At 39.9% G+C, this 14763-nt stretch overlaps 1 protein-coding gene across 1 annotated transcript in view; it reads right to left on the bottom strand.

Moving 5' to 3' along the window:
• The window catches only part of SATB1 (SATB homeobox 1), a 93012-nt gene extending 78723 nt beyond the window's left edge, over positions 1–14289 (bottom strand). The window contains exon 1 of the mRNA XM_082045720.1: positions 14261–14289. The gene's annotated coding sequence lies outside the window, so the exon portion shown is untranslated. The remainder of the gene's footprint in view (positions 1–14260) is intronic.
• Positions 14290–14763: the final 474 nt, after the last annotated feature.

Raw genomic sequence — 14763 nt, 5'->3', positions numbered from 1 at the left:
GATTTTCATTTGACCTATTCCAATTTGCACTGCACTGTGTCAACTTTGATATTGAAATGCTCCACTAGAATAAAGATATTTATAATAAAAACATATATAAAGAACAGAAGATGAATATATATTGTCATGGATACATTTGCAGGCAATCATTTAAACATGCGGCAACAGTAACCACATTTTTCATAGCTTCTAGTCAACATACAACAGACAAATATAGGCTTAATAAAGCTTACTAATCCTTAATAAAGTTGTAGTGCTGTGTTTATGATATATAAATGCATTTTGCACTAGGTTGTGTTGAAATAAGACAAATACTTAAGAAGTTGGACTGTGTTTTTTCAACCCCACGGTGAATTAACTCTCGAGCAGCAGTCTCAGTAGCCGCAAAACAAAACAAATTCTCCAGTGTGGCATGCTGCTTCGGTGCCTCCTAAGGTCCCTATTCCAATCTTTTCTTGTTCAAAATAAATTGGGGAATATGGGCCCAAATCTTGAGGCTTGGCTCTTGTGCAAGGCAAACAGAATTGACCTGGCACCAGGACAAAACCAACACGGCCGTGTATTCTCTTTTATCAGATTTCTTTGGGGAAGATCAGGCTGATTGCATTTTATACATACATACATACATACATACTTCTGACAACTCTGTGGCCACTTGGGTGACTAGTAAGTATCAGCCCGTGCTGGGGGTGACACAGAGCTGTGCAGCGGCAGCGGGACTGCCAGAAAACTCACTTCGGTGGGGATCTGAATGCGTTTTCCCCACTGCAAGGGGTGATGCATGTTCGTTTACAGCTAACAGCTAGACAGCAAGGCAATGAAAATACCAATCCATGGCCTTCTGAAGGTCAAAATCTATGGCCGAAAGCTAGACGATTCCCCATGGGCTTGTGCCTAATTGCTGCATGGGTTAGAAGTGTGGGTTAAGGGGAAGGATGTGCCCTACTGTCCTTTCCCACCTCTACTTGGCACAGCCACCGCTGCCGTGTAGACACAGTCCTGCGGCCATACAAGTTTTGTACCTCGGATTGAAGTTGTTTTTCAGTCTCCTCTGACTGACTTCCCTTCCATTTTGCCCTGAACAATAATCCTTGCCTGACACCACTCAGACACTTTAACCAACCTGACCAAGGCAATCTTGATTTACATACAACCCAAGGATCCGACGCGCACCAATGTGAATCACAGCATTCTGCGACATCCCCCACACTGAACTCAAAAGTTACATACCAACCTAGATTTTTTTTTGACTGCAACCTGCCCCAGCCTGGATAGGATGCCTGTCAAGAAGCAAAAGTGCTATGAAATGAAATTCATAGCACTGAAAGGCATCACACACAAGCTGTCGTCCCCTCTCACATTTTGCATGAGCAATTTCTGCTCGTTTGTGTTCTCTCACACACGATGTCCTGAAACAGTTACGTAAAATGAATATTTAACTTACAATAGTCAGCTGTATTGAACTGCACTTAATTGCTTATTAAGTGAAGTAAATTATCCTTACCATATTTGTCAGAGGTGAAAAACCTACATATATGGCTACATGTAGTGCATTCATTATTTTACAGACCCCAAATCCCTTGGAAAGTATCAGATATCTACACAGTGTCCCATGGTGCAGTATTTTGTAGTTGGATGTCTCAGCTAGCTTGCAGATATGTAAAATCATATACAAACAGACATCTCCCTATTGATTGCCTCTGTGACGAGGCTCATTTACTCTTGCAAACAGTTTCTGCAGTGTATTTCAATCGTGCAATCTTCTTTTAAAATAGAATTGAATAAGAATATGCAAAATTTGGGTTTAAATGAAACAAGTTCCTTCTAGTCAGACTACCACACCATTTTGCGTAAGTCCTTCTCATAGCTGCACGTCTATTTTGACTTAAGATGCTTGCACAACTGAAGTACATACATACACTTGCTGATGTGGCCCTGACAGTCATTTCAGTTTGCCCCTTGATGCCAAAGGAGTCACAGAGAGGCACAATGCTGGAAGAAAATTGTGGAATAAAACATAACTAAATTGTTTTGCATGATGAAGTGAAGGATGAACATGACCACTAATGAGAACAGCAAGTCTTTCACCTCTGGTTGCCACAAGAAATCCTGAAATTGTTGAAATTGTAACAGACAGGTTCCTTTTACTGTAAAAGTTAATGTTAATGGATTAATCACATAAATCTTACTCTGTAGTTGCATAGTCTCCACTTGCTATGTGGACAAGCTGAGTCCACTTCCTAACTGTATCAGTATTGCAACTTCCACAAACATTGTCTATACATTATTTAATATAAGCCAATATTTTTATGACTATGGATTTCAGAACTACTTCAAATAAAAATTTCAGCTTAAAAAAAAGGGCATTTGTGGACCATATCCTCTTCCATCCATAATAGTAGACTAGATCCTTGATGAGTCATGCTCATAATTTCCATGTGGCAGCTACAGCCAACTGCTTCCATGAAAAAGAAGAACAACAAAAAAGTAATAGAACTTTATATAATAATATTTAGTGCAATTAGGCAGCTGGAAGAAAGGAGGAAAGTTGGCACCTTAGGATCAACCAAGTTACCTATGTTGTAGGTTCAGCAGGTCGCTAATTTCACAGTTTTCTCTCCAGAGGTATAATTTATATGCCTGTCATGTGAAGATGTTCAATATGGGACATGGGGAGATGAAAAAAAAAGTGGTTCCTGTTAAAACCCTAATCATTAAAGTACTAGATAACTCCTAGGCATGAGACAGGCATATAATTGTTACCTGAAAGAATAGTCAGTTGATAAGCAGTTATTTTAGGGATGTGTCTGAATAGAAGTTCTATTAATTTGATGGTATGTAAACCATGATCCCCAGACATATAAATCAGTAGAGCTCCAGTTATTCTTACTTGTTAAAAGCAAAGTAACACCAAGTTATCTCTGAAATGTTTTGCAATATTGTCAACTGATTCCACTTCCCTTTCCTGACTGCTTCGTATCACTGCATTTCTCTCACAGTCAAAAAGAAAAAAAAAAGGATGCTTGTAGGAATACAGAAGTTTAACAATTCTGGATGAGGATGAACTTCACACAGCCCAAGCAAAGCTGCACATTAAGGCAGAAAACAGCCTGAACCATTGTGGTTAGCACTAGAAAAGGATTTTTCAGGCATTATTAGCTATAGCTCAGATGCTCGCACTGTTGAGCTCAAACCGCAGCGACTTGTTACTTAAGAATACTTCATCGCCAGGACAAGCAATCATCTTTTTCTTTAACCTGACAGTATGAATAAAATCTACTGATAAAAATTGAAAACATGGAAGAGTTTAAGTCTAAGGAAATGGTTAGAACTGATTGATGACTTGAACTATGTCAAACTTTCATTATGAAACCCAAAACCACATGAAATGTCCTGTTTCCAGTTTCATTGTTAACTCAGAACTCTGCTCAGGTTCTGCTACACTTCTCGTAAGATTCAAAACCTTTAAAGTAAAACTGTGCATCTAAGTACGGACAAACTTGACAGGAGTCAATATTCATTGTAGATAAAGTATGTGCAAAATGTGTGGTTTTGGTGTAAAACAAATTGAAAGTCGGTGGTTTTGGCCATACTAGCTTTTTCTTCTAGGGCTCCTTACAATCTCAAACTCCGATGATTCCACAATAACAAAGACTAAATGAATGAGTTTTTCACAGCTCTTTTCAGGAACAATTAGCTCTTAATATTCACAGTTCTTTTAAGAAACGAGGTATCTGGTAACATTCAGGTGCAAGGTTTAGCATATGCAGTGTCACAAAGATAAAGGTCATTTATACATGTGTCAGAGTATGCTTAGTTTAAATGCAAACAACATAAGACAAAAACAAGTCACTTCAAAATGTTACTGCAAGTACCCTGCAAATGTTCAAAATACTTATCCTGATTTAGAAAAACAGCAAAAAGGGAGAAATTAACAAAAACATATTCAATTATTTACTGTATTTATTTACTAAAACAACTGCATTTCTAGATTTCCTGTGAAGTAACTACAGTGGAAACAGAGATGAAGAGCAGCAGTTGGGAACCCAGTAGAATACAATATTTTTAGGACAAAATGAGGTTAATATTTACAATAGTTTATTTATAGTCATGCAAGCACTAGAAGGAAATGCCTGAATGAATGTGTAAAAATTAGTTCCTGCATTAAATACAAATATTTTGGGTAAAAGTTTGTATTTTATGATAACATAAGAATAGCTAAATAAGAAGAAACTGAGGCATACACGTGAATTTTTCTAGCAGAGCTTCAGCTGTTATAAAATATCATTTGAAACTAATTATTTTTGCAGGATCCATGTTCATTTCTTTAGGATTTCTTCCATATAATTTGTTTCTGGAAGGGTATACTACAAACTGCTTCCTGTAGTATAGATTTTTTTCTTCAGAAATGTTGGTAAGATGCTCATGAGAAATTCTGAAATATTCTGATCATGAAAGAGATGCGGTGCATTCTCTCAACTAATTTTTTTTTTATAGGTATACAGATGGAAAATCTCTCTGCGCCACATCTGAAAATGTGCCACTTCAAAGGTGGGTGGAGCCAGGTGAAGAAATACTCCAAATTATTGCAGTCATAGAAAAGTAATGTCCAAATCAACTCATCCCCATGTTTCTGAAACACGGGATGCCTTCAAATACAAGAATACACTGCCATGAATCAACTACACAAAAACCCTGTCATATTGTATCCAAGCCCATGCTTAAAGATCTTTCGTGGGGGTTTTAAGTTTCTTTTTGTTTGTTTGTTTGTGTAAGGAGAGTGAAAACATATTTAGCTCTTCTTTTACTTAATACCAATTGGTTGTTGCCCTGGGCATATTGCAAAGGGTTATCGTCTTTTTTGCTTAATTTAGGTCTGTGAAAATCTTTCCATGACCAAATGAAATATCATGCCCAGTCCATACTGAACTTCTTAATAAAAAGCAGTAAAGCAATCTGCTGCATTGTCAGATTATTGAAAGAAATTTAATTAATGCCTTTGGAGGGAATGTCTATGTAAGTATCACAATCATAAGAATGCGTGTATACGCATATATTAATGTACATGTACAACCACAGTCTACCCTGTTGCTTTAATGTCACAACACTATAGGCCATGAGCAGGTGAAGGCAGAAGTGAACTCATATAATTTAAAACATTATGCTGACATAATTTTAAGGTTAAATGACACTGTGTCATTTATTAGAAGATTAAATGCTGGCTTCATCACAGGACAATTTAACTCTAGAAAAGGAAGGCAATATAGAAAAGCTACTGGACAAACAAATTAAAAGTAGTTAAGTTAGAAACAGGAGAAAATGAGTTTATGCCTCACTGACAAAACCAAAAAGAAACAAAAAAAGCCCAAACCCAAAAAGCAAAAAACACAAAGATGCATGAAAAGCAGTATGCTATGTTAGATGTTTATCTATACATAAGAGACAGGTGTCACAAAAACAAAACAAAAAAAATCACTAAGCTAAAGAGAAACTTTAACTCACCAGTTTCCATCTGTTATATCTGAATTCATGCATAATTGATTATCCATGACTGGTAAGTTCTTTTTTTTCACTAGCCTAACACAGTTTTCTAAACATTATGTGTTAAATCACCACCAAAGTAAAGGGTGTTTGAGAAACCGTAAGGGCAGAATAAAAAATTTTTAATGAAAAATAACATGTCAGTTAATAATAGAGCTGACCTATGTTTAAGAGGGAAATTTTAATCATGTGCATATTAAATATTAATAACCTATTCTGTTATTGTTATAATAAGGTTAAGTAAGCTTCTCCATGCTTAAGGAAAGAGAAAAAGTAGGAATATGTAACAGTAAAAAAAAAGCACTGAGAAGCAGAGACATAAGGAAAATGTGTCAACAATAAACAAGAGGAAATGAGAAAGAAGGAAAAGATGAAGGTGGAAACTAATCTCTATGTGTCATTATGACTGCCAGAGTACTGGCAAAGAAGCAGCATCCTTTTATTTCAATTTTAATCATTTCTGAATTTTAATACCCTGCTCCTTTTGTAATTCTCCTGGCATTCCCTATATGCATCCATTCCAGCCAAAACACCAGTGTAAATTAAATGGCACGCAACCACACCACTGATGTAGCTCTCCCAGTAGAACCAATTGAGTGACCAAAAAGCAGAGAAGGTAGGACTACTTTGTGTCCCCACAGACCACTGGCCAATTAAGTGACTTAATGTTCTTCAATTCCTTTAATTTTAAAAGAAGGGCAGTGGTTAGGTAACCCAGCAATATAGAGCCATTAAAAAAAAATAAAGCAAGCCAGTAGTAATACAATAATCAGTGACCATCAGGGCCTGGAAAAATGAGTTTGCTCTCACTGGCACTAAGGAGCATCACATGATTATTTAATTACAGCTCTAATTTTTGTCTCGTGGATGGCAACATATCAACAATTAATAGGGCAAATAGAGGAGACTGCATTTTTAAAGAGACAGAACCCATATGAAATACTGCTTGAAAATGCAATTTATCAGACAGTATAATGCTTTTTAAGGCATATCTGTCATCATGCCACATATTCAAAAAAATTCCACTGGTTCAATTTTCTTGCATGGTATCTATAAAAGTCTCCTAGAATGTTTAGAAAATAATAACTATACCTATGAGTATCCTAATTGTCATTTCAAGTGGCAATGCAGAAATCAGCTTCTTGTAGGACATGCAGTCCAAATAAAGAAAGTAGTGGAATTACAACTTTCAAAGATTAAAATGTTATTATAAAATTATTACATCCCTTATCTTGAAAAAATGATAATAAAATTCTTCAAGAGTGGCCAATAGGATTATGGTATTCAGCAAGTCAAGTGAAGAAAAATAAGAAAGAAAAACAAAGTCAATAAAATACAGTCAATGGGACAGATATTGATTGATTGATTGATTGATTGATTGAATGATTTTACTGTGAGATTTTCTTATAAAGCATACTGAAACTAGGGGCTCAGCATGAATATTGTACCGTTCCTGCACAGCACTGCTAGTTAAGAAGTGAAAAACAAAACCTGAAAGAAGATGTACATATGATTGATTGAAAAGCTCTGCTCTAAAATGTTTGAATGTCGTTCCCCTTGTGCCTTGTCCTGCAATGACTGCAGAGCAAAACCCGGGGAACTGTGGGAAGTTCAGTATGTGGAGAAGCACTTTCCACAAGCTGCACAATCACAGGAATCCGCAAATGTATTGAAAGAAAAAAAATCTCATTTTATGCACCTGATCTTTCTTGCAAATGTACTCACTTTTTTCACAGCAATGTGTGGACCAAGTTATGAATCCCACAAATTGATGTTATCCAGAACATGTTTCAGACAATATTCAATATCTGACATGGGAAAGGCAAGCTTCTCATTTCCTCTAAACATTAAGCTGTACACGTGAAAAATCTACCAAACTACTCTTAGATTTTTTTGAATCTTTCTTCTCAATTTACAACTTAAACATGCTTTTTCATTTGGTATTCTAAAATCTATCATCTGAAAAAGCAAATAAATGCTGAGTTTGGGTCCCTATACAGAAAAAAAACCCAAACAGCAACAACAACAAAACACAAAAAAACCACACACACAAAAAAAAACCAAACCAACAAAACCCTATTAAACAACAGTTCAAGCATTATTGCAAAAAGAAGTGTATCTACAGAAGAAATACTATTACAATAAATACCCCATTCCTCCCCAAAATTGTGTAAAATTAAGCTGTTTACATTAAAGACATAAACATTCTGGATTTGAGATCTTAATCTACAATCTTAAAAAGAAAGCTGGCAAGCAAGAGCTTGTATGTAAAAGTATATATCATTCTTTTTCTGCACTGGTTACTATACAGATAACATGTCTCACAAAGACTGTAATTAAATGTCTAGTGCAGACGTAACACTAAAAAGCACACAGTATTATTATATTACAATGAATCCTTAGAAGCTAAAACTGTCATTTTTTAAGTTTTAAGATGCCTTTAATTATTCTTGAGACTTCTTACATTTATCAAGGAAGCCCACCTATGATGAAAAGCGTTAATGGTTTGAAATCTTTCTAATATAGCTCTCCGCAAAAATATTAATTTAATCTTTGATTACAAACATTTTAAAACTCGCTCTGCAATTTCTCTTCATTTTTTGGCTTTGGTTCTTCCATGAGTTTCCGTGCACGCACACTCTCTTGTTCACTTTCTTCCCTCCTCTCTTTCTGTCTTTTATGTAACATATTAGAATTGGGAATACAGGGCGTGCAGGATATTTAGAATTTTACCCTGTTCACTGCAAATGTTTTTAATTACCTGGCTGTTACAAACAGACATATATTCTAAGTGCAGTTACTGAAAAGGAAATACCTTTGTCGTACCTTTGCATGTGGGTTTGAGCTCAGAGCAGCAATTCTTTGTGCTGGTGTTGTACAATGTTTTCCACTCTAGGACTGATTTACAAGTATAAAAAATTAATTAATCCTTCAGTGTTCTATGAAACATATATGTTACTAATTTTATAGCTGGGTAAATAAACCGGGGGCATATTAAGTCTTCATTTGTAGAAGGATTGTGTGCTGGAGCTTCCTCCTCTTTCATATGAAGTTGCGAGTGCTGAGCATTTTCAAAATCAGGCTTAAGGCATTAACCACTACAAATGCGGCATGGTCAGCTATTTAACCAAGATTGCACATTTTTGTCAGGGCTGAAACCAGAACCAGAACTCCAGACAAGATTACGAGACAATCCTCCAGGTATATATGATCCGAGTGCATCACCACTTCTAGGGAGCAGCAAGTGGAATGACACACAAATGATTGCTGCTGGCCAAATAAATCCTGTCAGAGCAGGATCCTGGGAAGATGAGATGCACTCGAGGTTTAAAGCACCTCCCTCATCTCCTCAGGTCATATCATGTCATAATGTGCCAAGGCAAAGAGATAGAGAAGATAGTCGCTGGGAGTTATGCAAGGCCAACACAGCTGATAGATGTGGCCCATCCTGATGTTCTGCACCCAGGTGCAGCTGGGGTGACTGAGGTCCATCTGCAGGCAAGCAGATGCTTCTGCCTGTCTAACCTGCAGTTCAGAACAGAAAAGCACAAGGTGGCGAGAGCTAACTCTCGTGAACCTACAGCTGTGGAAATGTGTTTCCAACAATGTTTTACAACAGCTCTGAGAGAGGAGCTAGCCATGCTCCCGTGAAAGAAAGCCTTCATACAGCCTGTCCTAATCCCAGCATACACAAATGCACATAGTCTCACAAGAAAATTGATCTCCAAAGAGATGGCTGTACATTGGTATTCTAAATAAATGGATAAAAGTGATCTTGGCATAAATAGTAAGTGTTACTGTGTCCCTCAACCCGTCCGAACACCTAACACCGATCCCTCATCAGAACTGTAAAAATAAAGGTCTACCAGCCTCTGCAGTGATCCACCAGTGTGCATGGGAGGAAAGTCAAGCCCAGCAAGTTTAAAAGGAGATTATTTACAATTCAGACAGTGCCTGAGGTATGTTACTACACTGTACTCTACTATTACTATGCCATTCCTACTATATTGCACGAGATTACTCAGTTTAAGAGTAGATTACAGCTCGTACAGGGTACGAGGACCAGATCAGAACATATGGACACAAACAGTACTGGCAAGTCTCTTTAAAATTAATCTCTGTCAAGATTTATACCTGCTGAGAGCAATACAGTGCAGATACCATTAGAAAGTCAATATTTGCAACGCAACAAAACGGTTATCAATTAAGTAATGAAGTGCTGGTGATAACCATGGTAAACTTAAATGGCACAGGATGGGAAATGTTTGAAAATACCTACACTTTGAAGGGAACATTATAGTATATCCTTTTTGAAGTAACAGTTACGGGTTGGGGTCCGGGCTGCTGAGAGTTTGTTACACTGCTCACATGGGAACTGACATATAAGCTAACTTAATGTTAAATGTAACAATTTCAGAATTTGAGGAAAAAATTGACCTCTCACATAGAGGTTATTAATGGAATCCTCTGGTGGAGAATTTAGGGAAGCTTTCTGCAAACTGTGGGTTATTCTCTCCGTGGTTATCTTCAGTTCAAAAGCCAGCTATTTGGATACATTAGTCCAAGATTAAAAGTAACATCAATGGAGTTTTCTGACATGGACTTCATAAAGTTGCAGAATTTCAGTATAACAAGCAATAAGAACTGTAAGTTACTCTTTAACCGTCAAACTGTTGTTTTTTGTTTTTTTTTTGTTTTTTTTTTTTTTAGAATCAGTAGCAACTTTGTGACAACTAAAGTTTAAAAAATGCACTTGATTGCATAGTGACAGATTTGCAGAACATTTTTCATCACACACACATATGTGCTTTCAGTTATTAATAAAATGCTTCTGCCCTTAATCTGCCATTGCCTGAATATACAAATTCAGTGACTTGGATAGACAAATACTGTTAAGGAATTCTGTTTTCCCTGTTTGAGATGCAATTCAAATATATCAAGTAAAACCGAATACTATGTCTTTAAAACTGGCTTCTGCATGCCACAGAAAGGAATACGGAATCACTTTTCTATTAAGTTCCTCTTGGAGTGGAATGATAACAAAACTTTCTTTTCTTGTTCACCACCCCCGCACCCCCACACACACCCCCTTCCTTTTTTGCTCATTTTAAACAAGGAAGAGCCAGCTGCCCTGGAAAACACCACAGGTAGATATTTAAATGGAGACAGTCATTATTTAGTGGCGACAGGAATATAAATGCATGCACTAACCTATAAACTGGTGTTTACTTCAGGAAAGTAAGTCATATTTTTCCTCTGATTGCTGTGCTGTCAGTTTAATGCAGCGTAAATAAACAGTAGGTGCATGATAGCTTTAAGTAGAAAGTGTTCATTCCACAAGAGGAGCAGATTACTGAAGCTTGATGCCTATAATGGCAAAAGCAGAACTTCCATTTTACCTGAAAATATAGCCTCCCGTGTTAAGAGACTTGTGGCTTTTCTATTAAATTAATTTGTCAGAATTCTATGAAAAATATTACATACTCAAAGAACTTTACCAAAACCATTCATTTTTGCAGCCCTCAACTTGAACCATTTGAAAAAAGAAAAGCCAATCACTCCTCTGTAATTTCATCATCCCATTGCTCTAAATGAAAGCTTTATATAATCAACCTAATATAACAGAAAATAAAATGATATATAGAATTGCCTACACTTTGAGTTATTTTGTTCTTATAAATATATTCCCTGACTGAAACTAAAAAAATTCCCCTTTGGAAAAAGCAATGATTTCTGAGAAGATTGTATATACACTCTACATCTATTAACATAAATTATAAGAAAGTAAAATGTTCCAGATGTGTTTAAACTGTTGTAGAAGGAAAGTCTGTGGCTTCATTGGATATATATTAAATATATCTACAGAGAGCAACGGCAGTTATGTACAAGAGGGCAATAAAATCCTTCAGTAGTATCTGTTAAAATAGCTTAATTCTAGAGATATGACTAAAACATTTTAGAAGTCTTATTTCCTCCAGTCTTAATTCAGAAAATCTACTTTTAATATATTTTTCTATGTATCAGAAGCTATTTCATTAATATTTTTTTTTCCAAATATAGATGGAAACCTTAAGAAGGAAATTTACCAGACAATGCTTAGATTAAAAATAGGTGACAATAAGCAGGTGACAATACTTCCAAAAATTGAGTAGCTCATACAATTAAAAGATTTGGTGGGGTTTTTTTTCCAACACCAGTCTTCAGCTGATCATCTTCTAAACGGCAGTTGCACACATTCAAACTCCTCTCTACCTCAGACCTGAAATGCAGCATGAGTTAGTGCTTATTCAGGACTTTCCTACTCTCAAAGAGGTTTTTGTGCTGAAGGGGTGGATGTGCCCACGTTCCCTTCAGGACTGAGCGTGGGGCTGCCCGTGGGATGCTGGCAGGGCTGCAGGCAGGGGTGCAGGCAGGGCTGGTGCTGCCTGCCCTGCCTTGGGAATGACAGCAAGGAGAGGGCAGGTGCTCATCAGCTGACCCGCTGGGCCTACGCTGCAAACCGAAAAGGTACCCTGTTCCCTTGCACGCTCAGGCTGTCGGGACAACCTTCTCTCTGCCCCTTGTTCTGCCAAAGCAGAACATCCCATCAATGAGTCCCATATCGACTTTGTCTGCTTTACAGTGCTTTCTTGGGGGTGCACAGCAGCAGGTCAGGATTCACGCGTTATTGCTAAAATAACAGGAGAGGAGAAACTGTGAGAGTTACTTTCCTGTTTAAAAGTATTAAGAACAAAGAATATAAAAAGGAAACGGCCAGTTTTGCAAAGTGTATGCACAAAAAAAGCATTCCATTTAAATATTTTTGGTTCCAGTAAACTCTTTTGCATACAAAGGACTTATTTATTACATATTTGAACTTGTGGGAAAAAGGGAAGGAATGCACTGATTCCTGAAATAACTCTACAGTCTTTTTGGAGACTTCACTCTTCTGTGCTCTTGTTCTACCCGGAACAGTTTTATTCCAGGGACGGAGGAATTCCTTGGAGTCAGTTGTTTCTTTTCCACTAGCTGTTTGTATTCAAGAGTGGGCATACATAACATACCAGCCAGTGACTTTAATTTCTCTTCTATTGCCTTATTATGTGTATGTGCTCTCTGTTTAGATGCACGTTTATACGTGAACATGTTACATTTTCTGCCAGCTCATTTTGTTATCTACTCTATGTCATTACACATTTCTGTGCAAACCATTCCTTCGACTTGAAAAGCAAGGTAATATCCAATAACATTCTCAAACAGAAAATGAATTAGAAAAGTAGTATATGTATAAATGTATTAAAGAGCATATAGGAATACACTTGAGCACTCTAGAATTCTACAAATAGTGCTGCAGAGTAATTAGAAAATACAAATTGCAGAGAACATCCTACATTCATGTCTTTACGCTGTTTCAAGTTGTTTTTGAATAGTGCGCCTGATTTGACACATTTTTATCTGGTGATTGTGTTAAGTGCTTGAAGAGATAGTGAAATATCCAAGCATTCCTTGTGCTAACTACAGCTGAAATTTTACACTTATTGTAACCTTTTCTAACAATGTGAGAAAAACAGAGTAAATATATTAAATTTGTTTCACAACAGATGCTTAGGTTGTTAATATTTAAGATGCCTATTCATGCTATTCCTGTCTGCACATTTGTCAAAAATGTAAGCTTGAATGCTAATGTTTGCCAGCAGACTACAGCAGACAAATATATGAATGCACTGTACCAAAATAATATAAAGTAGAAATAAGGGACTGCTGCTAACTCGCACCCAAATAGCATGGAGCAGAATGAAAGGGCAGTACCAGATCAGACGCCCTGGAGTCTCTGGGTCTGAATTTGTGTATTATTTTCACAGAAGCGCTGCGCTTTCGTGAGGTTAAACTCATCTCAGCTTAGGAACTCATGCAAAGTATTTCATCAAACTTGCATTTTAGCGAAGTTTCTCTCGCAGCCAGAGAAGCCTGGAGGGAAACCCGGGACCGGGCAGGTGCCTGTCAGGGGAGCTCCCACGAGCACCGAGCAGAGACGGCGACAAAAGGACGAGGGTTTGAAGACGGAGCGGAAAAATCAAAAATAAAATCCTAGAGGACAGAAGCGAGTTTCTGGCGCTTCTCCCTGTGACAGCGGCAGCGCCGGGCCGTTCCGCGGCCGGGCGGGGGGACGCGCCACCCGCCGCCACGGGGACGCCCCCGGCGGGGCGATCCGCCGCCGGTGCTCGGCCGCCCGCGCAGTCCCCGAGCCCCGCGGAAGCGCCACCCCACCAGCCCCCCTCGCCCTGCGCCCCCCATGCCCGCTCCGACCAGCCGCTTCACCCCGCGCCCCCCGCCGTCGGGGGTGCTGCCGCCTCGTCTCCCAGTGCCCGCCGCTGCCGGGAGTCGCGCGGAGCCGGGAAGAAGTTTGCCAAACTTTTAGGTTTTTTCTTGCCTTTTTTTCCCACCCCCTCTGCCTCCACCCTCCCGTTCCCGCCGTGTCTGTGGCGGGCGAGGCGGCGGCGGGCAGGGGAGCGGAGCGGGGCCGGCGGCCGCCAGCGGCGCGGCGGCAGGTGTGAGCCCGTGCCGGCCAGGAGGCTCCGGCAGAGGCAGCGTTCAGCGGAGCCCCCCGCCCCGCGCCTCCCCCCGCACGGGTCGGCACCGTCGGCCTTCGTAAATCACCACGGCGGCTGCCCCTAGCATGGCCCCGTCCCCCCCTCCCCAGTCCCCGAGGAGCGACGCCGAAGGAGCGGGACCGACTCACTCATGGGAGCGTGGCGGGCGAGGCCGGCGACACCTCCGGCTTCCGAGGCGCCGGCGAAGTTAATTGCACTGAAGTTCAAGTTGTCTTTTCACCCATCAGGAGTGGGCGTTTAAAGGAAGGAGAGCGAGGAGGAGGAGGGGGAGGGGGGAGAGTCTCTCTCGCTCGATCGCTTTCGCGCACACACACACACACAGACACACGCACACACACACACGCGCGCGCGCACACACGCACACACACACCCGCCCGCTCGGCTCCGCTCCCGAGCTGCCTCAGCAAGGAGGAGCCCGGACGGAAAACACCAGGGCAGCAAGGTACCGGCGTGGGGCAGCCCTGCCTCGGTGTGTGCGTGTGTCTGTGTGTGCCTGCGCCCCCCCCGCCGTTGCCTCGTACAGCCTCTTCGGGCGGGGAGGTGCGCGCTGCCCCCGGGGAAGGGGCGGCGGTGCCGTCGGGGCAGCACGGCGGCGGGAGGCCGGTTACGGCCGTGGGGGTGGGGAGGCTCT

Source organism: Streptopelia decaocto, assembly GCF_964273445.1.
Source record: "Streptopelia decaocto genome assembly, chromosome: 2".
Lineage (NCBI taxonomy): Eukaryota > Metazoa > Chordata > Aves > Columbiformes > Columbidae > Streptopelia > Streptopelia decaocto.
This window is presented reverse-complemented; position numbering and strand designations above follow the sequence as displayed.